We start from the raw sequence: 26,173 nt of genomic DNA on the forward strand, positions 1-26,173 counted from the left end.
CACTCTCATAAGCGAGTATATACGGCATGATAGTTATTAGATACGAAGTCGATTTATAAATACATACGTGGTTATGAATATTCTGTTTTATATGAAAATCCATACTCATGTTTAGCTCTTTGTATATCTTGTTTTTAAATCTATCTCTTTGAAATTTGTATAAGTGTCACTTTTATTTTTACCCTTAGTTGGTTGTTAGGTTTTCAACCTTTTACCCGAGATCAATAGAAATGAGCTTCAATATATATAATCACACAGAAATGATTTGAAACTTAAAGAGTTAATAATTAGAATTGATTTAAAGGGTTTTGTTTTGCAGATTTTTCATGTAACTAGTACTTTTTAAATAAAATAAATTAGGCAAATATTATCACACTCTCAGTCTCCTTACTCTGAGGCATTTGAAATTAGCAATTAGTACTTTCTATAACAATGTGTACATGTACTACACATAAATGAAGTATGATTTTTTAATAGTAACATAACAGCGTAGTCATCAAATTCTTCATTTCTGCCATTTGTAAAACCTAATTTTTCAGGCTGTAGAAAGTATATCATTAGACACAAAAGTAAATGTTGAATCTGAGCAAAGAATGCATCCCATTTGTGAAGTATGATCGCATACACGTAAGTAGCTCAAATCAACAATAAAGCACCCAAATTAAAGAAAGAATTGTTCGCTCCAGCCCATTAAGAGAAACTCAAGACTGTCGATGGCCACTTGACAATTCTGGCTGCGATATTGGGTCAGTATTGTTCTAGTTTGCTAACTGTTTGTTCATTTGCTTTCTCCATAACATCTTTCTGAATAACATTATACAACAGATCAAATTATTTATGTCTAAAATTGGTATTAGAGGCTTGGTTAGCCTTATGGTGTTAGCGATGGTTGCTTGTCTGGCTGTTCTACAAATAAAAAGTCTGGCAGACTTACAAGATCTCGGTTTGACCTTGGCAACAATGAAACAGAAAGAAGAGTATAACGTTGAAAAAAAATCTGGATAAGACAGGGAAATGCTGAAAAATGTCCAGGGACGCAGTATATGGGGAAGACATTGAGATATTGCGTGTAAGTGGCATGATGCTAGAATTGGTGCAATTTCTGGGCTGCCCATAATAATATACTAGTGTAACATTAATAGCTAGACACACATACATATGGAGAAAGAGAGGTATAAAGATAGACAAAAGTATATTTAAAAGTAATTGTTTGTACTAACAGCACTTGATTGTGCGACTTTCTTTTTACTATCTCTACCTTTAGACCTAGCAATACAACACAGTTTATTTTGTTCGTAAATCATCCAAGCTTTTGAGTTGTCCTAAGGTAAACTGATATATTTTGTGGAAAAATCCAAGTTTAATCAGTGAATTTTAATTTTAGAAAATAAATGTTTTGGCTTGACTATTTTTCGTATAGACTCATGGTTACTGTTCATATATCATAAATCAATTTCTAGTCATCTCTATTTCGTTCAGCCCCCAAAAGAGGAAATGCACCAATGAATTTAACTTTTTCAAAACATGACCGTACCCCATGTTCTACAATAAAATTGGAATCTTCTTAAAATCGATATCGCTGTTACAGTCACATTTCAACAAGAGTGACAGTCACATTGCAGTAAAGATTGACAGTCACACTACAGTAAAGAGTGACACTCACATTTCACCAAGAGTGACAGTCACACTGCAGTAAAGAGTGACACTCACATTTCACCAAGAGTGACAGTCACATTGCAGTAAAGATTGACAGTCACACTACAGTAAAGAGTGACAGTCACATTACAGCAAGGAGTGACAGTTACATTGCACCATGGGTGTATGTCACATTGCTGTAAAGAGTGACAGTCACACTGCACCAAGTGTGGGTCACACTGCAGTAAAAAGTGACAGTCACATTGCACCAGAAGTGACAGTCACACTTATTAAAAAGTGATGGTCAAACTGCAGTAAAGGGCGAGTCTCCTTGAAGTAAAGAGTGACAGTCACATTGGAGTAAAGAGTGAAAGTCACATTGCACTAAAGTGTGTGTGTGTGTGTGTGTGTGTCATTTGGATTTTTAATGTAGCTTTAACAATTTTCCAGTCATACCGCTACGATGTCTGTAGTGTAGCAGTTTATAGTGATGTCTAGCACTGGGGCATCATGTCACATTATCCTGACACCAGGCCGACTAGTCCTATCACTAACCTCTTAATGCTGAGAGCCAAGTGAGGCAGCTGTTAGAACCATTCTTGTAAGTCTTTGGGATGACTTGGCTGGGGATAGAACCCATGACCTCCTGCATCCAAGACGGATGCTCTTATCACTAGGCCATCGGAGCAGTGTGCAGTAAAGAGTGAGTCACATTGTACTAAGAGTAACAGTCAGCTTGCAGTAAATTACTTAACAGGAAGTCCATAATTCACTAGAAAACAATAAACGGTTAATTGCAATCTACAAAACATGTACAGACTGTGAAATGGTGAGAATTACAGCAAATTCAATTTCTAAAATCAAGTGAAACATATATGTTACTCCTGCTGACACAAATGTAATATACTTTTGTGTTTGCATGAAGTTCAGGCATGTATAATACCTTTAACTAGTTCGCCGTTTTATCCCCCATTGCATTCAATAATCAGTAACAATGATACCATGATTTTCAAAATCACTGCAAAGTTATACCACTTGTGCATGTCTAGTTTTAAAATGACTAGTAGACACACAAACCTTAAGATATCATATTACTACATACTACTGCATACAGTAAGAGCAAATATGTTATTAATGTTATTAATATTACTCTGTATCATACCTAAGAATTAGTTTGCCGTTTTATCCACCATTGCATGCAAAGCAGCAGAGAGACTGAGCCCACCAACTATTCCGTCCAACAGAACACTCTATCGAGAACACTTTTGATAGAGGGTCTTATTTCACAAAATAAACCCTCTATTCAGAAAACTATGATAAATAAACCTTCTCTGCTGACTAGAAGAGTTATTTCATGAAAAATAACTAACTATAAAAATACTTCTTGACTCCGGGGTCTACTAGACGAAACACTTGGTGGCCTAGTCTCTCTGCTGCTCAAAATGCAAGCATTTTTAATGTAAATATTTTTAATCCTTCAGGATTTCTTACTAAAAATTGTATCTAACCCAACTCGATACCGTATCCGAGGTACATGTAAATTTATCGTTACAAATCCGTGTGGTTTTGCCTGAGCACGACTAAAGAAATTTCTGAATTTATTTATGTCCATGTCACCGCTGCACCAAGTTCGATGAATATTTTGTAACGTGTGTGCGTCAACGCCGTTAAATACCGCGAGAATGTTACAGTTATCTCTGATCACTTTTGGTATTTGTGTATATCGTTGAGTTACATAAATCACATCAGTGTTTTTGTGCCTGCCGCGTGAAAATATCCTGGCAGGGTTTGATTGTTTGTCCAGCATGATATCATCGTACACAACTAAATTATTAATACTCCCATCAATATCATCGATACTCGGTGCTTCATCAATATCAGTTATAAAATCAACAACATCTTCTTCACTTATCGATTTTGCACTTTCGTTAAAATCTTTTAATACCTGATAACATCGCTGATCGTCCACTGATGGTGCTATCAAATATAATTTATCCCACTTCATCCACTTCATTATTAAATTAAGTAACAACTGCGTCTTACCCGACCCAGATGGGCCTATAATAATCATTCGAATTGAATTTGGTAGCACTGAGTTATGTTTGATTGGCTCTCGTCGCTTTGACGCAGAAAAGTCAGTAATCTCCATTAGATATATTATAAAAATAATATGAATTTATATTGTGTGAAATGCCGAACATATACCACAACTTCGGATATGACAACAATTACAACAAAAAATAATCGACAAGCGCTTACAGGCAAGTGTGAACGATGTGGCACAAAAAAGTTCAAATTTATTATATAAAAAAAGGGAGGTGATATCGCAGCCAAGTTAGCCAAGCTACCAGGGGCTCCGTGGGCTAAATACCCAGGAGAAAAACATCTTCCAGGATATAATTACTGTGGTCCTGGAACCCGACTTGATATCAGACTTGATGACCAAGTTCAGCCAAAACCTGGTGAGTATCCGATAAACGCTATTGATAAGGCGTGTCATGCTCATGATGTAGCTTACCGAAGCGAGGATTTACAACAGCGCCATCTCGCGGATGTGAAATTGATTCATGCGTTAAATGCCATCACTGATAAATCTCTCAGCGAAAGGTTAGCATCCTGGTTAATAAAATCCGCAATGAAATGTAAATTAGCGCTAGGTACTAGTATATAATGGAGTCGATTTATTATTCCCCAAGCGGGTATTGGAGAGGTAGCGCAGCAATTAGTAAACTCGCTGAAGCAGCAAAAGTTACAAAAGTTGCTGCCAAAAATTGGTTATCCCGACAGGCAATATGGCAAATTTATCTACCGCGCCCTAAACAAATTCACTTTGCGCATTTCGATGTTAGTGTACCAAATGAGGTTCATCAGGCTGATATATTATTTCTGCCACATGATACTATCCGAAGACGTACATACAAGTACGCGTTAACTGTAGTTGATGTTGCGAGTAGATACAAAGATGCGGAACCGTTAACGACTAAAACAGCATCTGAGGTTGCTTCTGCGTTTAATCGAATTTATCAACGTGGTCTACGTTGGCCAAATCTATTACAAGTTGATCCTGGCAAAGAATTTCAGGGTGCAGTATCATCGTTGATGAAGCAACATAACGTCACCATCAGACGAGGACATACTAAAATTCATCGCGATCAGGCAATTGTTGAGCGATTAAATCGAACTCTTGCTGATCGGTTATTTGGATATCAATACGCGAAGGAATTTATTCAGGATACGAGATCGCGCGAACGGGTTGCAAGATTACCAAGCGTGATAGCTGCGCTAAATAATGAAATAACTCGAACAACCAACATGAAACCCATTAATGCAATTACAAAAAATCATATACCCGTACGACGTGATTCTTCAGCACAGCCAATACTGGGTAATGTTACAGTTAGATATTTATATGAACCGGGTGAACTTGAAGGTGGTAAACGAAGAGCAGCTGATCCTATCTGGAGTGTTACCACACACAAGATATCCACCGTGACAAGATCCACTGGTAGACCAGCAATCTATAGGTTGGATTCAACTGCTCCTCAACGTGGATTCACACGTGAGCAACTACAGGTAATTCCCGAGGACACACAATTACCGCCAAAATCACTTCAGTGATTTCGATCACTTAACTGGCGCCTCTACGTCGATTACACTCAAGACAGGTCAACATGATATTATCACGTGTATGACCGCGATTGTTATCTTTTCTGTCTACGGTAAATTGTCTTGAATTTTTATTCGAATACTGCCATAGCATTATACAATTACAGCTCGCGCAGTGATTATTCTGCTGTTGTTTTAACTCAATAATAAATTCAACATCAAGATCAAAGTCGCGATTAGTTTTTTTGTCACTCTGCTTGTAACCGGCGAGTTTTTTTCTTATTACATCACCATCGCTGTTGTTTTCATTATTAATTTTATCAGTGTTTGATTCATCCAAGACAATTCTTCGCAGTTGAGATATTCTTCTGACTCTGGACACAGCTAAGTAAACTAAGTTCGACCATTCGATTCGATCATCAACAATCCAGACAGTTGTATCACTGATAGTTAGTCCTTGAGATGAATGAATTGTCATTGCGTATCCTAGCGTCCACGGGGATTTATTAATTTTTAGTGCATCTTTGACAGCATTAATATCAACTAACACAATATCATTCAATACTAAATTCTGTTTCTCTGTCTTTCCAGGGATATCAACATCTATATTTTGTAACCGCGTATCATCTGGTCTATAACATAACGGCACTGGCAGCATTGGAAACTTTTCTTGTTGTAATTGAAATAGCTGTTGTTGAAGTGTGTCTCTGACTATCTTTCTACTTGCTACTATCAAATCGTCTTGTTTCCACACATCCCAAAGTCCCTCATCGAAGTTTCAGGAATCATCTCGCGCATAATTTCACATTGAATTTTATTCGGTTGTAATCTGATTAATGTTTTAAATTCTTTCAACGTTGCATCAAGTGCTCTATGATCATCAGACACTTCTTCGTAATAATCAACAAAATCTTTTAACCAATCATGCGGAGATGCGCCGACAAACGGAGGTGGTTGACCGTGATCGCCGCACATAATCACTGCAGTATTTTTCGTTAGCAGCCAATCAAGAAATGTTTTTAATGTTTCCAGCGGCACCGTACCGTATCTCATCCCAAATTATTTTCTCGTGAATATATTTTGTTCCCATTCGATCTGACGTCCATACACCGCCGCTGTATTTGAAAAAGCTGTGCCAAGTACAAGAACTGACTCCTCGTTGTTTCATCTCCCTGGCAAGCCTGTGTGTAGGTGTTAGCACAATCATATTCGATTTTCCAAATAATTCAATCGCTCGAGTTGTTTTACCAGACCCGCCCGGCCCGTTTAAATAAACGGTTTTGTGTCTAGTGATTGGATCATATACAGATGGTGCGTTCGACATTTCTGACATTTCTGATAATTTACAATAATCATCCTTAATTGCAACATCAGCGGATTCACAATATTCGTGTAACATCTCCGCTTTTATTCTCCACGAACTCCATGATTCATCAGTGCTTGTAAAACGAGCCAGTGATTCTGAATATTTTTTATTGATATAAAATGAATCCGTTGCAACTCTAACTGCGGTGTCAGGAAATCGATTTATCATTGATAGTAAATTTATAGAAACATAACCCAGCATTGAAGATCTTAAATGTGTGTACTGAGGCTATTCTCCGTCGATATAACTTACAATTGTGCCCAACTTTTTCCCGTCGGACAAGAACACATCCTCCGAATTACAAAATATATTTCTCACAACAGCGTCAGCAATTATAAAATCCAATTCAGCATCATCGATAATCAGTCGCGAGTGATGCATTTTATGATCAAATGCTGCACCCTGAGTCAATTTACCGATTATTCTTCGTCCGAGATCTTTTGCTATTTTTTCACTATTGCTGAGTTTGATCTTGAGAACTTTAGGAACCTCACTGACAATGACATCCATCGAAGTATTTGGACTCTCTCATGCATACTCGCCGACAACTTCATCTACACTGACACGCTCCGGTGTTAGCAACCAAACTGAGGTCTGCGGTTGATATGATATGATTGCTTCACTGACAGTCAACGATACCAGTATTCGGCTGTCAAGCATATATCGCAGTAACACTATTGGTATCCAGCGCTTTTCACTGAAGTGTCTGCCAAACCAAACATAACAGCACGGATGAAGCCCTTTAGCAAATTCAAACGAATTCACAAGAGCAAATCCTGTCAAATCAAAATCGGGTAAAGGACCGTTTATAGCAACTCGTGTCATCGAGTTCGTGGGATGTCCAAATCGCTTAAAGTATTCGCTGCACTCGCCGTTCCCGAGAAAGCTTCCTGGGTAGCAAGCAATCATATCCACGGAAATCATATCCCGGTAGTCATACCGGGTATTCCACAACCCGTCATGTCCATACTCGACACAACTCAATTGTATATCCGAAAGAAGCTGACTTCGGGTTGGTCTCCACGAATTTCTTTCTCTGGCGGCGTGAGCAGCAACACTTGGAACTGTAAAACAATTAACCAATAACTGATCAATGTCTTCAGAAACGCTTGCGTTTCTCACATATTTCTCTGCGAGTTTTTTTCATTTGTTGTTGTAACGACTCCGTCCGGTATAATTCACCGTTGGGTTTTACAAATTGATCATACTCAGAATCTTCGGAACTCTTAAATAACCACACTGACACAGGGTCGGTTTTACTCAGTGTGTAAATAACATCAAATATGTTTCCGGAATAAAGTTTGACAATACGATCTCGTGGAAATATTGTAACTGCATCAGTCCAGGCATGAGAGTTATGATCAATAATTTAAATTGGTGATCCTGACTTTTTATAATGTTTGGAATTATATAATATTTCCCCGGTTAGTGCTTTTACTGTTATTGAAAATTTTAATTTACCTGATAGCACAGCAACATCATTTATTGTTGCCCCAGTATCCTTGACTTGCTCAGCCCATACTGTTATTTTTTCACGTCGCAGATCGGTTAAACCGTTTCCTCGCTTTGCGTTTTTAAAATGTTCCATTACTCGCTCGGCTACACAATTCAGCGTTGAAAATCCTTCGGATTTTGATGACGTCTTCATCGGGGCGAGTTTATCAATTTTTGTTTTTTTTTACCAGATAGATTCCATAAACGACTGCGGTTACAGGATACGCTCGAGCGTAATATGGTTTATCGATCCCGGTCAGCATTCCTGGTTTGGAATCTTTACTTAACAGAATGGTCTTTCCGTTAGCAAGAACAGGGTCGAGTTTGTTACGGATAATCCATTCATCGTCTTCAACGTTGACGATAAATTTTATTCTGAAAAAATATTTCTTACTGTGTTCACCGCTTTGATGAATATCAAATAGATAATCAATAATTGTTTTTGCTCGGGCATCAGTCATTGTAGCATCGATGACTTCGTCAACATCGATGCTGTCATCGATGATTTCGTCAATATCGCGGATAATTTTAAATGACAACCATACATGAGAAGCACCGTCGTCGCGGAATTCTTTTTTGGCATCCCTGATAATATTAAATAGATCAGTTAGATTATATTTAAGACAAATATTTAAATAAGAAATATTATATATATATATATATATATATATATATATATATATATATATATATATATCCAATGAATAACTGCAAGTGGTTAAAAGTTGGATCCGTAACAGTCTGTAATAAGCCTTGCAGGAAGGAATTCTGCGGTGAACATATACAAAGCATCAAACGAGGAAGCACAGGACCTATCCCATGCCTGCGATGTGGCATTGGTGTCAGGGGTAAAACACAATTATGTGCGGGATGCGGGGGGAAACGATACCGTGAACTCAAACGATATTACAATAAAAAAAATAATGGAAATGCGCTGAAATCCGAGAGTGATTATATAACTAAGTTTTCCGACAAATTATAAATTAGACAAATACATGAAGTATATATGAATCAAGAATTTGTCCGACATCCAACAATTAAGAATTATGAAGCATCTCGCGAGGGAATCGTGAGACATTGCAGATTGAAAAAACCAGTTGGTGCTGTTACTAATGCTGGTTATCTCCATTTTAGGGTTTCTGGGGGTAAAAGTTATCACATTCACAGGGTCGTGTACGAGTGTTTCCGCGGAGAGATCAAAGATGGTCTTGTAACTGATCACATTGATGGACAGAAACTTAATAATAATAATTTATCCAATCTGAGAGCTGTGACGCAGAGCGAAAATTGTAAAGCTGGTAATACTGGGGGGAAGAGAGAGTCTAGGGCAGTTGTTTCCATAACTTTAGATACGAATGAACAATAATATTTCAATCGATGAATGCAGCCAGTAAGCATTTTGATATTTGTGCGGCTTCAGTACGAAAAGTCGCAGAAAAAATATATAAATCCGCGTTGTCAAAAAAATATAATAATCAGAAGATTATATTTTCTTATGTAGATAACTCTACAGCGACTGTGTGAAAATCCGAAGGATTTTTGAAGTCAATGATACAATTATTTTCCCTTGTCAGGAAGTGTTGCGCAACACTCCTTGACAGGTAAATTTATCCAGTGCGGTTTTTTTTTACATCCAACTGTATACACACTGCGTCACAGTCTCGCGTTTGTCAGTATTTTCATAAATCAGAGCTTAAATTCAGTGTTTGAAATTCAATTCAGAATTTGTTAACTGTTTGTTACCACTACAGAGGTATATTATTTTGCAGGTAACACAACGAGCAGACGATTTTCTGCACAAGGAAGTAAATAACCCACCTGTATAAATTTCACAGCAGGTAGATCGGTATATAATAATTTTTAAATCCTATATTATCAGATTAGACAGTGGCACAGTGGTAACGCGTTTGACTTTCGTCCCGACGCTATCAAATGCCATGTTCGAATCCTCGTCACGGACATATTGTTCGACGGGCCCATTTGGTTTTTTTTATAATAGTTGGGGGCTCCAGCAGGGGCTTTGTGTACATATCTCCTCCACGTCGAATCGTGGGGGTACGTTTTACCCCTGGGATTCGATTTGGGGGGTATGTACATAGACAGTTTCACTTTAGCTTGGAGCCCCCAAAAATAAACAGCAGTCATTAGATGCATAAGCTCTACGGTCAAAAACAAAATATGGCTAAAAGAACCGATCACGAGGCTGCAGAGAAGCTATAAGAAAAGCTCTGTAAGGCTCAGATAAAAAAATCTGAAAAATAAAAAAATGACCTTGACAAAGTGTTGACAAAGTCAATGACAAAATCAAGGAAGTAAAAAATCTCAAGTCTGAAAGGACCTCGTGGAGACCCATAAGCCAGTATAAGACTAACCGCTCATCAATGACTGCTGTTTATTTTTTTAATTTTAAATATATAAAAATAAATATAAATATGAATCACGAAAATATCAATAATGTGATTGATGCTATTAAAAAATTAGAAAAACAAGGATTTAATTTATCACTAAATCCTGAAACAATTCTGTCTGATTTTGAATCGTTATATGAATCTAAATGCGCAGGGCGTTATATTCTTCCTGCTCAATATCGATTCATAAAGATGATTCAAAATAATTTGTATAAATCTGGCCAGCGTAGAAGAAGCACAAATAAATGAATTTGTTCCATTGTCTCGTGCAATTGAAAAGATCAGGCTGGCACTGGCAGCCGAATATGAAACTAAAAAGATAATAAATAATCGGGTTAGAAAATTAAAGCATTGTATGTCCGCTGACTTCGTCACTGACGAGGAAGTAAATACCTCACCTTGATTTCGTCATTGAAGTCAAATACTTGGAAGTGAAATCGAAAGTAAAAAAAGTAATATTTTTTTCTGCGTAAATTATGCAATTGTCCGATTTCATTGGTTTTTACTAGCAAATACCCTATCAGGATTAGCAATTTGGACAATTTCTCTGGTTTTTACTAGCTGATACCCTATCAGGATTAGCAACTTGGACAATTTCTCTGGTTTTTACTAGCTGATACCCTATCAAAATCAGCAACTTGGACAATTTCTCTGGTTTTTACTAGCAAATACCCTATCAAAATCAGTAAAATTGTCCGTGTTGTAAAAAATATATATATAAAGTAAAAATACTTTAGAATTTTCAAATATTTTTACTGCACAAAAAAATAATATTATCGTGAAATCGTCCGATTTCTGTGATTTTTCCCCCGTTGACAAAGTCAAGGACGCTGTCAGTGAAAATCCTAAAGGATTTTCAAAAGTGCTTGCGTTTTTACTGCAGTATCTTATCAAGATGATCCCGTGAAAAACACAAGTGAGCATAATTCATGATTTGGTCTGGAAAACATGTGATCGCTATGACATGATTTTCTTGTAGTTGTTTCAACTGCGATTCTGTCAGTAAAAAATCATCATTACCGTATTTATCAATAACTATTTTAACTTCACCTAATTTCATCATTGATGAAATCAACGACACTCCGCTGAATATTTTCCTGATATATTCCTCAAGTGTTTGTTTGTCGTATATGAAACATTTCACGTGCTGATACATGCTATATTTTTTTATCATTTAATATAATTTATTGTGACAGTGCTGTCATTGATGGTGATGGCACTGTTATTGTTGCCGACATCACTGTCGGTGTCGTCACTGTCAGAGACATTTTCATCACTGTCACTAACAATAAAATCACTGTCAGAAACATTTTCATCACTGTCACTAACAATAAAATCACTGTCGGTGGAAACACTTTGTGTTTCACTGTCAGACACATTTTCATCATCATCATCATATTTTTTCGGAAATGCTTTGCATTTCTGGGAAGTATTTGACTTGAAAATCGAAGATTTTTTGGACATTATTATAATATGATATTATTGATTGAAATTTCTTTAGGATTTGAAAATCGTTTCACGATTTGAAAGTCCTTTGAAAATCGAAGATTTTTCAGGACTTGAAAATCGTTTCACGATTTCACCAGCAAATTAATACTAATAGTTTCTCAGGTCCAAAAGTCTACCCTGTTGGTCAGTGACTTTAAAATGTATCCTTGTCAGCATTGGACTTAAACACTGCAGAAATACTGGATTAATTGGCTCTTGTACAATCATAAACCCAGGTGGATCTTTAGGAGTAAATGAATATAGTATAAACCCTTGCTGGGCTTGATTTGATACTGTTGTGTCTATGTTGTAACTGCCATCGATTACGTCACACACAAGATTGACCGCGACGACATCAGTGATATTTACGATTCCCGGAGAAATATGTCTGCCATCGCTCGCTGTGGAATTATCATGTCTGAGGATAGTTGGCGATGGCAATATTCGCTTGTGGTGTTCAAGTATGTCATCGAAGTATTCATCGACGATATCAGTAACAAATTTTTTCAAGATGACCGGGGAAACATATCCTGGTAATTTAAAATTCGCAACGTAGCTTCGGTCAGCGAGTACTTTTTCAAAAATAGTTGTTTAATGACGGGGTTACTGTAAATTACTACCTGAATTGCTCGCTGGTTAATATATTCCATATCTGCGGCAAGTTGATTTAATATCTCAATTTGTTTAATAATTTCGCTGCGTGAACTCATATCGGAAATGTATGCGCTTCCAAGATGTTCTTGGAAGCGTTGCCGTAGCCATGTTAGTTGTTCTCTATGTGACATATTAATACTTTTAAAATATTCAGTAATTTCGCTTAGACGACGAGGAGATGATTCATGTACTTCCCCCCTTGGAAATTCTGAGATAACAAAGGACCACTCAATATCGTCGCCATCTTTAAAGGGGGTAATCCGGCCATACAATGAACGTTTTATATCATCCAGATGTTGTTTGTATGACGGTGTAATTCCGTGATATGACTGCGCGTCAGTGATATAATCAGACTTTTTAGGTTCTGGTGGTATCGGCGATGTCTGTGGTGGATTTTCAGGCCATCCTAATACTGTTCTGATTGAACTGTTATAAATGTCTACGGCGTAACCCGGTGAAGCGACTTCGATGGTCGTTGACAACGTTGGCTCGTGGGCGGTTATTGATATTTTTGCTTCTTTTCCCGTGATACGCTTTATTTGACGCTGTATTTCTTTGTTGATTCCTTCTATCTGATAAGACCCTGTTGGTAACGTGACAACGTTCTAGTCGGGGGTACCGTCAGGTTTATCCTGATACGAAAATACAAATGAATTATCTGGCAACTGTCCGTGAAATGATGTCGACCTGATGTTGGGCCAACTGTGATATACTCGTAATTGTGCCAACGCGATTTCCTTTACTGGAATTGCAGTTGGAAAATTAATATTAAACTCTGGTTGCGTCGAAGATATTGTTATCATTGATGTTTTTACCGGAGCTGTGTTTGCGGCTATGTCGAGTAAAGCTCGATGCTGAAGTGGTTCTGTCATTATTTATCAGTGATGTTTTTAAATCCTCATATATCGTGGTGAGCTCGGTGAACTCCGCCGTGGATATATTGCTGTCAGCGACACATTCCGATAACGCGTTAGAAAGTTTTGAATAACCCCGCTGAGTAAGCTCTAATTTAGTTGTGTATTCACGGAGTTTGTTACCAGCGCAAGATGATATTTTCTTTGCGATGATGCTAGCAACTCCGGCAGCCGTAGTTGTAACTAAAACAGCAATGGTAGCAGCGATTGCTGCTGTAACCGGAGTCAACGCTGATAATACTACTCCGGTTGATGCAACAACCGCAGAAACAGAATACACTAACACATCTAACACGGTTACTCGACGTTTATATTTTTTTACTTTTACCGTACACTCGTTGATGATATTTTTTAACTCTGACTGGTATTCACGTATTTGATCGTATCTGTATTGTTGAGTGTTTAATGACTCTGTCATTTTATTATTTTACGCGGTAACCAATTGAGGCGTTTCAGCTACAAATTCCAAACACCACCAGTAAGATGTTGCGGTTAATTTCTTGTCTGCGGCTTCCAGTATAAATGTTTCTTCGGTTTCCTTGTTTAGTATGATAGTCACAACCCCGGAATATTTGTCAGTGGAATGTCTCCAGGGATATGTTGTGAAAATCTCAAACTTAGCGGCACTGAATACAGACAGTCTATACACGCCAGTGGCTGTTGCTGTATATTTGATAGTATTATTTTGTCGGGACCATGTTGCGAATCCCGATGATACCGTGTATACGATGTTGGTGATATGCCCGGGGGTAACTCCAGTTGGGACTTTAATCAGACTGGTTTTGTTAACGATGTCAGGAATACCCGATACGATATCCAGCTCTGCTTGTTTGATCGTGTCAATGCTATTTTGTATCAACGCGATTTGATCTGAAAAACTTTTATCTGTTCTGACTACACCTAACCGGGTATTAATCGCATTGACGTCGCTGGCGTTACCAGTAAGTTTATGTTTGATTTCAGAAAGTTTCATGTCGATGACTGGAGGAGTCCCAAAGAACTTATCCACCGCCTCATCAGTTTTTGCGAAGTTTCTTCGAAGTCTTGTAAACGCGCTCACGTGAACATCATACTCTGCCCGCAACGTGGTTAGTTTACCGTCAATGGTGTCTACATATTGTTTGTTTGCGGCATCTTCCGGCGAGGTTGGAATCGCTAACGCGGTTATTTTGTTGTTGCCGAGATTGAGTTCACCTGTCATTGTATCACCGGTCTTCGCTACACGTTCCCCTGCGACTTTTCGTGCATCATCTCGAAGCGCCGCGATTGATATCAGCGAATCTCTGATTCTGCCGCTGTCAGTGAATACAACGATGTTGTCCGTGGTAGCTCCAATAACCCTGCGAATTATGTCATCCCACCTAATGTTACTGGTTTTTAGCTTGCCATGTCGATCTTGAAAAATTACAACCTCATCTGGGTCTATCCCGGTCAACGTTAAAAGATTATCAATTTCATCTTTGGTCGCATACTTTGATAAATCGATATCTTTTTTTTCTTCCTTTGTTCTGCTTGATCTTCCGTAAATATCAACCATTATTAGTTATGGGGTTGTTTAAATTTGGAAATCACATCTGTGATTTCAACGTGTATTCATGCACGACTTTGTGAGGAGAACTCGCTGATTTCGAGATTGCATCAAGAACATTTAATACTTCACAGCCACATATCGGAGGATCGGTTAATGTTTGTGTTGGTAACGTTGAATACCAAACCTTACCTGTCAGGGGGATGTTTTTTGTATATCGAAGAAACTCAATTGGCGGTGCTAGCCCGTACGAATCAAAATAGATAATTCCACGTGGATCGATCGCGTAAGCAACCCAGTGAGTTCCTGGACCATCGCTGTTATCAAGATTAATAATTCCGGTTTCTGGATTATTCGGTCGTGCTGGTAATTGATCTCGCATGAAGACACCTCTGAAATGTTTTACGCGTAATCGTTTAGCGGCATCAAGTAAATCAAAGTTGGACGCTGGAAGTGAAACAGAAACACCTTGTGTTTTCAAAACCTTTTTGGGTACCACGATGGCGGAGTTCCTGGAAGTCTGAGACCTCGGCCTGTTTTTTTTTCTATATCCAGATCCTGATTTGGTTAGTAGTGATCTTGCAACGTGAGGAAGAGTTGGAATCACTTTTCCTGCCATATTTAATATAAACTGGGCCATTTCAGCTCGTTGAGGCGGCAACGATGACAAATTAAGTTGTGGAACAGCTACCTTTTGACCTGGTGGCATTGATGCAAGTGCTGCTAGTATATTTCCTCCTTGTTTCTTATATTTTCCACTAGTTGCTTTCTTTAGTGCCATTCCAGCGGCAGTTCCGACTGCGCCTAACGCTGCAGCTTTTGCTATTGCTGGTGCTGCTGCGCCTAACGCTGAGAGTGCTATTGGAATAAGTGGAAATATTCCACCGGATTTAATCATATCACGAACTGCTGCGGCACTAAAATCAAGTCTGATTCCTTTTCCTGTCGATTTAGCCTTGTTGATTTGATTAAGCTGTGTTTGAGTAACTAATAGCTTATTTTGACCACCACTTAGTTGTTCATGTTTAAGTGTTATTGACGTTCCTGACGCTGATGCTTGCTTTGATTTTAATTTCTTGATCTGACCAGGAGTCAGAGTGACATTAACATGACTGTATGACATTTTATTTAATACGAGATTGATCTAATTGTTACATATTTTCTACTGGTGCATCAACGAGTATCATTCGGCCGCCAGCACCTTCAAGCAACATTGCTTTATCGGAAAGTATGACCGCGATTGCTCTGTAATTAGCTATAACTCCTGCGTCTCTATTCACGGTAGCCCGAAAGTGAATATCAACGACAGACTGTCTGGTTAAATCAAGATGCTCCAGCGAGAAGTAATAGATTGGATAATGAGATATAAAATCCAATTGTGATATTTGCAAACCAGTGTCGATATTTAGATCACGCGCTAGATATTTTGTCAATCGTTGATATGCACGTGCAACATGGTTGTTAGCAAAATTTAGCATTATGTTCTCGGATGGTTCTTGATGTCCGTTTAATCTCAGAGAAACGTCAGTGATACCAAGTTGATCAAATATCATATGCGAACGTGTTTCATTACCCACCCGTGCAGCATCCTGAAGAGCAATGAAAATATGTCGCGGCGCGGCAACCCCCTGCTGTGATGCTATATGCCATGTAAATAAACCATTGATGGCGCTTTGAATACTATCTGTGGTTGTTGTAAGCCACGATAACAACACTTTACCACCTTGATCCATAAAAGAAAGCAGTCGCTGTTCTTCAGTAATTGCAGGAGTCATTACCGGCATCCACAGTGATAATTTTGTTATGTTTACCTTACCAGCGTCACCTAGAGGTCGCCATATAGCATCATTTTCGTCGGCTTTTCTAACAAGCACGACTGTATGTTTTGCTCCAAAAATCACCTTTCTGACATCTCTGCAAAATCCAAAGATATGCGACAGCGGAATGGCACATGAAAAATTTCTACGATTACCTTTCAACATTTGTCTACGTGCAGCGAAACCTAAATTAAATTCTGTATTAGCACCATGAACCACCGGCGTCACATCAGCGTCAGCGTTTCCGGCGAAGTTTCTTGGTCGTCTAATATTGTACTGATCACTGTTAGGAAAATTAGAAGTGTCCTTGGCAAACATCATTGATGGACCAGCTGATCTTGTATAATCATCAGAATATCTTGCTAGACCAATTATTGTTGTAGCAACATCGACATCCTTCTGAATTGATTCAATATTTTTTCCATCAATCATGTAGATAGCACTATCAAACAAGGCCATAATTCCGTTATTGACAAAACCGATTTTAACATCAGGTCCGTATTCTGTATCATCTGTTTTTATAATTTCTCCTTCTACCTCAATAAATGCTTCAGCGGGCAGGAAATATCTACTTGTATCCTCAACCTGAAGTTCAATTCGTCCTCGTTTATTTGGTTCTCGTGCGTCATAAGAATAATACTGATAATCACGCACTGATTCATTTTTAAGAACCGGTTCGTCTATGTCGAATGCTGGGTCGGATTCCCGTTTAAACATTTTATTATAGAAGTTATCGTCTAAAACGAAGACCACTTCCCGCAATCAAACTTGTATTCATTTGTTCAGGATTTATCAGTGCCGCTAGTTTTTGATTTGCGGCTTCATTTATTACTTTACTAACATTTGCAGGCATGTCTGCGGTGGCTGGTAATTTTACCGGCGGAAGTTTTCTACGTATCAGTCGTGCTAGTCTGTCCTTGATTGCCATAAATGCTTTACCGGCAGCGCTACCAACAGCGCCAATAGCTTTATCTTTAATAACATCAATGGCTTTCATCGATAATTGTTTTGCGATCGGTATTGCTTTAGGAGCCATCCTCGCGAATAAAACCCGAACAACATCGCCAAATCCGTTTCCATAAGTCATCCTGTATACGGGTACTCGTGAATTTACCACCCTGACCATGACTGGTCTACGATGAGAATTGTGTACTAACATTTTATTTAATTAGTTATTTATCTAATCGCGACGACTTTCAATCGCGGCGACTTTCAGTCGCTGTCCACGAGTTCATCAATAAGTTCTCGATAGATGTGAGTATCCATGATGCCGCCTTGAAATAATCGCTGACAGATATCAGCCGCTTCATTAATTATTTCTGATGAGTTATTTCCGGCACGCCTTCCTCCTAAGAGAACTTCTAGCCGTGATACATCATTGATGATGTTATCAGGACAGGGAATAAAATTACCCCCCAAACCACTACCGGTTACACTCGGGTCAGGCGATGGTTGTCTTCGTGGTCGAGATCGCTGCTTCGTTGGTGTTGAAATACCCCCTTTCATTTCATTAACTCGATCAACAAACTCATCATATTCGCGCTTATATTTTTTGCTGATCTGTGAAATATCTTTATACTCACGAAATACCCTTGCGTTCCACTCGTGTTCTGGAGTGTTACGAAATTCTGGCTTTAGAAGCTGATGACGCATTTGATATCCCGCTGCAGCGACCGCAACAGGATTGGCTATAACTTCTGCATAACCCTGCTGAGAAAAATATCTAGTTTTTAATTCTGGTTTAGTAGATAGATCCTCGACAATATTTTTAACGTCTTCGATTTCAGCACGTGTTTTGTTAGCAGACTCCATTGCTTCGCTGATCTGTTTTGGTTGTTGTTGTTGTTGTTGTAGGGTTTAACGCCATTTTTCAGCACAAGATAGGCTATACATGGCGGCCAGTATAATTGGTGGAGGAAGAACCCTGGAAAACCCCGGGAAGAACCACCGACCCACGATAAGCTACTGGCAGGCTTTCTCACGTACCAACGTTAGCCGAGGCTGAGACTCGAACTCACGCAGACAGAGGTGAGATGGCAGTGATCCGTAACGGTGAGCGCTTTAGACCACTCGGCCACTCGGGGCCCCGATCTGTTTTGGTAATTCCGTGATAACTCGCTGTGATGCTGTTGTGGCTTCAGCGATCTTTTTGGTTGGTTCAACGGTTGGTTTAAATAATTCTTCTGCACCTGTTGCAAATTCAATTTGTGCTTGTTTCCGCGCTTGTAATTTTTGTCTTACACTGTCTCGCACAGGAATAAATTTTTTTATTGCTTCTAGTCGCTCTCGAGCTAGTCTAGCAGAATGTGCTTCTTCAATGTTGGCCATTATTGTTAACTTAAATTTTTAATTCACAGCAGAAATCCTAGAATATTTACATTTCTAGCAGCAGAGAGACTAGGCCACCGAATGTTTCGTCTAGTAGACCCGGGAGTCAAGAAGTATTTTTATAGTTAGTTATTTTTCATGAAATAACTCTTCTAGTCAGCAGAGAAGGTTTATTTATCATAGTTTTCTGAATAGAGGGTTTATTTTGTGAAATAAGACCCTCTATCAAAAGTGTTCTCGATAGAGTGTTCTGTTGGACGGAATAGTTGGTGGGCTCAGTCTCTCTGCTGCTTGCAATAATAAGTAACAATGATACCGTGATTTTCAGAATCACTGCAAAGTTTTAAAACGTGTGCCTGTCTAGTTTTAAAATGACTAGTAGACACAAACCATAAGATATCATGTTACCACTGCATACAGTATGAACAAAGACAGTATTAATATTAATCTGTATTATATCTAAGAATAGCAGACAGTGGGACATGTAATGCATTTGGCTTTATCCATGGCAGATATATTAGTTAGACTGCTTCAGTTCATGTTTAAAGCTTGCTTTTGAAGAAATACAGACTGTGAATGAGACATTTTATGCAAATTTTCAATCTGTATGTACAATTTGTACAGCTAGCTAAATATGCTTAGTGTTATGAAGTAAGGTTGAGGGGTAACTCACTGTTACCATTTTTTTATATGACTAGCAATAATATCTGAATGATCAGCAGTCATTCCAGGTAATCGATACAGTACTAATACATATGACATAAAATAGCCATCACAAAACCCAAAACATTTAGAATTGAATGTTATTTGGGTTCAAGATAGAGAGATTAGAGGAAATTGAGATTAGATTTCGGTTCAGACCTTTAAATGCATCAGAAAAAAAAACACTTTTTTAAACATAGTTATAAGCTATCATGAGACTGACCTTCTTGGATGTATTTTCATATAATTTTTACATTTGGATAGAGAAATGATCTATGATTTGTTTGCAAAACTGACAAGACACAATCTTAAACCTATTTGTTAGGGTAGTTTATGACATCAGCACTGTTTAGAGGAAAAGATACTGTTTGCTACATGTAATTGCATTAAATAAACTGAACCAATCAAAATTACTATATTGTTACTATACATAATAATTTATTGTAGCAAGATATTGTTGTCTGCAAGAGTGTTTGCTATAAGCACACTGATGCAGAAAATGTCATACACTTTGAAAAAATAATAGCTACAGCATTATAGCTTTGAGTACAATGCTTATTTTTTTATACTGGAGCATAAATCAATGAGAGAGAGAGAGAGGAATGGGTACACAAAACTTGTGAGGGCTGAATGTTTTTTGGCTTGAAATTCATTTTGGTATGATAATCATATTAGATTAGACATGGTTCTGTATGTAAGTGGTTATGCCTGACATACTTGCTTGAAAATAATTCAATATGGTTCTGATAGCTTTTTCTACTTTTTTTTACTTGAATGCCTTTACTAAACAGCAAGTTCCAATCTGTTATTTATTGTACACTTTTACACAGGTGTAGGGGAGTCTGCACATGAAATTGTTGATTATGTTTAGATCTTTATTGTCATCTTCTCTAAACAAAGGCTGACTGGGAACTACAAGCACTGATACTTTGAAAGCCATGCAATTAAGGCAGGTGCTCTGATAATTAACAGAGGTTTATGTATCACTGGAAAATCAGGACCAGCAAATATATTTAGTAACACAGATTAGAGATAACTGTGGTTGATACTTGTACTAACAGCTGAAATAATTTTCAGCCTAACACCCTGCGTGTCAAGGATATCTTCATTAACTAATTCCCATGGGTCAGTGTTGAACAGTCAGTGTTTGAACCATGCTGCCTCCAATGTTAACCTTCTCCTTTTGAAAAGAGCATCACTCTGAATATAGAATGAAGATGATCAGTTTTCTATGCAGTTTATTAATTACAATGAATTGAATAAAGGTATGGTATATCACTCTGCTGACAACTTATGCTGGTGTGACAAATTATGTGTGTGTGTGATTTGAATTTTTAACGTAGCTTTAACAATTTTTCAGTCATATCGCTATACTGTATGATGTCTGCAGTGTGGCAGTTTATAGTGATGTCTAGCACTGCAGCACCATGACGCAGACATGTAGCATGATGTCCCACCCAGCCACATTATCCTGACACCAGGTCAACCAGTCCTAACACTAGCCTCTTAATGCTGTGTGCCAAGCGAGGCAGCTGTTAGTACTAATTTTGTAAGTCTTTGGTATGACTTGGCCAGGGATCGAACCCATGACCTCCCGCATCCAAGGCAGATGCTCTAACCACTAGGCCATGAGAGCGGTCTTGAACAATGTAACCATTTGTAACTTTACATGAGCCAGAGAATAATCAATATAACTACCATTGCAAATCTTTTAGAAAAGTAATCTCTAGAAGCAATTGGGAACAAGAATTATGAAGTAGAAAAATTCATATACAAGTTATCTTGACAATGAAATGAAGTTCACAGTGATAAGACAGGGCATGGCATACAATAACTTGATTTTATATATCAAGGTAGGTACTATAATGAGTTGATAAAAACCCAGAGGTTAATTTTGTTTTCCTTGTTAATGTAAGCATTTGTTCTTGGAATCTGCTTCATTAGTTATTATATTGTTGACCCACAGAGCCGGATTTTTTGTTTTGCTTTTGTTGGTTTTGTCAGAACCAGTATAACCAAATACTTTTCCCAAGGACACACCAAAGCGGTTAGCCCAATGCTGGCTTGAGCCAGCCTGTCAAAGCTTGAATGTTAGGATTATGGGTCTGATTCCCTATGAAATGAGCTATCATAGGTTGCTTTACTAGGTGAAATTACACACACACACACACACACACACACACACACACACACACACATACATACATACATACATACACACACAAATACATACATATATACATCCATTCTTCCATCCATCCATCCATCCATACATACACAAATACATACATACATCCATCCATCCATTCTTCCATCCATCCTACCATCCATCCATACATATATACACACACACATCCATCCATCCATACACACACACACACACGCGCACACACACACACACACGCATACATAAATACATACATACATACATACATATAGTCTTTTCCTTGCACAGTTACAACACATTTACATAAATACATACATAGCCAATAATGATATAGACAGAATACGTGAATTTCTTGTACTTGGAATTGTTGTAAGACAGCATGTTCAAGTACAAAGTGTTACAAAGTGTGGAAAGTATAAAATACAATGAAGTTATGATGTCCTGAACATCTAATTGGGTCAATTATATATATATATATATATATATATATATATATATATATATATATATATATATATATATATATATAATCTGTCTTCCTCAATTGTTTTTGCTTAATTGTGTTAAAATGTTTTTATTTTCAAAATCTAATTCTGAAAACTCCCCATTCAGGTGACCTTGCACAGCTACAGGGGAACAGCTGCAGAATCACATATCAACAGGTTTCTCCTTGTAGCAATTACAGTCAATTGGATTCCAACAAACTGACATTGATAATATGAAATATGATAGCCTTCATGTCCTCCAGTCCAATAAACGACAATATTTTTGTTTTGAAAGATGTCTTGATGACAGAAAAGAAGATACTTCAGATATCTGCAATAGCAGTCAGACAACATGCAAAGGTATGTTTTCAATGTCATGATATTTGACAATTGATTTAATAATTTCTTTTAATTTGATAGTTATATTTTCAGTTGACTTTTTAATCTTATATAATGTAATTTCCATAAACAAAATGACATCAAACTGGTTAATTCTAAACTAGTAAATTACTTTCCTTTAAAGATGGATGAATATTTTATATGAGATTTTCCAAGTCATACTTTTTGTTTTCAATTTATACAGTAGATGTGATTAGCTATATCAGTTATGTATGTAAAATGTGTTGGCTTTAACTGAGTTGCAGATTGAGTTTAAGCTTATAGATATCAGTAAATATTCTTTCAAGGTATTTTATATACAAATTTGATGTATTATGACTAGTACCACAATAATAACCCAAGCAGACCTTTAGTCTAAAAGACAATAACATCATTAGGTTGGGTAATAAGAGTTGGAAGATATTCTCCATTTGGTCATTATGAAAGATACATGGTTGCATGTCCGGTAATGTTAAATACTTCGACCATATATTTATTCATATTGGAAGCGTTTGTGGAGAATTAAGTAAAAAAGAACCTCTACAATATATGCTATGAATACTGGACACTGGTAGGAAGAATACAAAAGACACAATTTTATATATATTGGATAACTGATTATAAAAGTCCTTACTTCATAACGAGGTCCACAAACATAGACCACACTATAAGTAGGATGTGAGTTACCAAGGGAACTCCAAAAATTGAGGAAAAAAAATCCCTTTGATATCAAGAAAGCTGGGGGGGGGGGGAGCGGCGTTATGGAACTGTGCTGTTTATTGACCAATTCCTCATTTTACAATCATGTCGATATTAATTTTTAATAACGTGCTTTTTCTAATGAAGTTGTTCGTTATTCTGTTTAAATAACATTTATTTTCAAAATGTCCAACATATGAAAGACCGTTCCAACTGGTTTCAACAACCTATCACGTGTTTTGAATTAATTAATTGGAATTAATAATAAGCGGGTTTGCAAGTTATCAGGGCATGAGTTATCGAGGGAGCGGTGTACTTTGTTAGCTTAATTCCAAATGCACACTTATTATTAAGCTTATATTTTTGCAAATAAATGTTAGTGATTTTTCGGCATGATTCAGACTAACTTTATTAAATTCCATTGTACAATTCAATACAAATCAATAAGGCCTAACATTTATCCCCTTGATATGTATCTTTATGCCGATGTAAAGTTTACAGAGGTTTACTCATTCATGTAGTGGGTATATGAGCCTTCTGTCTTTAGGACATTTGTGACCGAAAATTCAACATTTATATGCTTGAAAGTGTATGTTTCTCAAGATTATATCCTTAATTATTTCATCTTCACAGATTTTATGCAGTTGGGTTTTAGATTAGAAGTAACAAATTATTTTTTTTCTATCTTTGATTGCAGGAAGGAAAAGGATCAGAAAGCACAGACCAAGAGTTAGCTCTTGTTGAATACACCCACAAATTTTTGTATCTGGCCATTTTTTCAGATGAAAACACTTTATATTTTGTAAAGAACCAATAGCAAAAGTGCAAAAAGAGAAATTGGCATACAGTAAAATGTCAATGAAGCTTGATAAAAAAGGCAAACATATTATATATACAGCTTATCTAGCATGTAAATTGTTTGGACATGTCACCAAAGATATAATTTCAATGAAAAATATTAACAAGAAGTGGCTGGAAACTAGAATAAGAAATTATTTAAAATAAGTCTAACAATCTTGTCACTGTGGCACAAAACTGCAAAATTGATATTAATCATATGACAGAAGTAAATTGCTGTACGATCTGTGTGATTTAGTTTCCTTTTGAGACCGATTTGATTCTTTCAAGACATCACAGTTTTGAGCAAAACTTACAAACTTTTTCAATCTTTAATGCTAAAATATTAAACTTATGACAATCTCTATAGGAAGTATTTTGTACTATTTTGTGCACACTTGTTACTGTTTGCTTCTTTACAAAGATATGATTGCGCTATTATAACCATTAGGGCTGTTCCATTTAAACATACATGGTACCCAGGGAAGGCAGTTTTTAAAAATATATGCCATGGTACTTTGATTTCAACGAGTTCATATTAAAATTATAAGAAATTTCTAAATAGCATCTATGGGTGAGTACCCCACTTTCAAAGTGCCTTCCCTTTGTCCAATGTATGTTTTAATGGAACAGCCCTTATTATCTGGAACAAATGTTCATTATTCAGTTTAAAGTGACACACTTGTCAAGTATATATCTGTGCACTGATCATAGAAAGAAGGCTTAGCATGATCTTCAGGATGACAAACTTGATGTAGGGGTGACATCTTTCTTTGTATCCAGATATTATTCCACAATAAAATCTATAACTAGTCACATTTAACATTAGCACCTCTTGGTATAAGCAAATATCAAATGATATGTAAATATATTCAGGAATCACATTAAAATTTAATTAGGTATATGGTATGTTTGGCAATATAGTGATATTATCACATTCATATACACATTTACTGGGAGCACACAAAATATCAAATATGTCTTCTTTTGCATCATCACCTGAATGTATTTTTCCAGTAGCATAAACAAGCATTTTAAGCTAAAAAAGCTGCTGCTGTAAATGTTGTTTTGTTTATAAAATATACATTCTTATTGTATCTTTTCTGAAGGCTAAATCAATTGTATCTCAAAGTTGAATGAGAACTATGTCATTATTTTTGTCCATCTTGATTAATCTTATCAATAAAAGTGGACTTATTTTTGTGACCTCTTCATATGTGTATCATTTAACTACTGTGTTTGTGTTCTTTGAAAGCTAAAAGGAACATCACTGAAAGTTTCCACCGAATAGTTCAGTGTAAATCTAACTTTTTAAGCTCTATCATTAGGTAATGAAAGTTTCAAAGTTGCTGCAATATTAACAGTATGCCTTTTTGACATGGACTCCCATTTTGATTCAAATGTGTCAGAAAATAATAATCATTGTGCTTTGATCTGGGAAAGAAATTTTCCCCTTGGGATTACAGATCTGCATCAAACACTCAGCACAACCTTGTGTACCACTTTAAATTCTGAGCCAAGGATGGAATTTTCATAATTTACACATAGGCATATGATGGATTCTATTATTACTACCATGGGCAGTCTCCACTTGGGAGGGTAGTACATTTGATACTCAGTAGAGTAATATAATAAAATAATAAGCATTTACAACTAATATTAAACAC

The 26,173-nt window shown here is 37.1% G+C and overlaps 1 protein-coding gene and 1 long non-coding RNA gene across 2 annotated transcripts in view; both read left to right on the top strand.

The window, feature by feature from the left end:
* The window catches only part of LOC149798536 (uncharacterized), a 106,536-nt gene that overhangs the window by 37,298 nt on the left and 43,065 nt on the right, over nucleotides 1-26,173 (top strand). The window lies entirely within an intron of this gene.
* On the top strand, nucleotides 686-25,946 carry LOC149798539 (uncharacterized). Its single transcript, XR_016420825.1, has 3 exons — nucleotides 686-746; nucleotides 22,720-22,952; nucleotides 24,367-25,946. It is a non-coding gene; the product is annotated as an uncharacterized LOC149798539 (long non-coding RNA).

Source organism: Sinohyriopsis cumingii, chromosome 5, assembly GCF_028554795.1.
Source record: "Sinohyriopsis cumingii isolate HCF-2022 chromosome 5, ASM2855479v2, whole genome shotgun sequence".
Taxonomy (NCBI): domain Eukaryota; kingdom Metazoa; phylum Mollusca; class Bivalvia; order Unionida; family Unionidae; genus Sinohyriopsis; species Sinohyriopsis cumingii.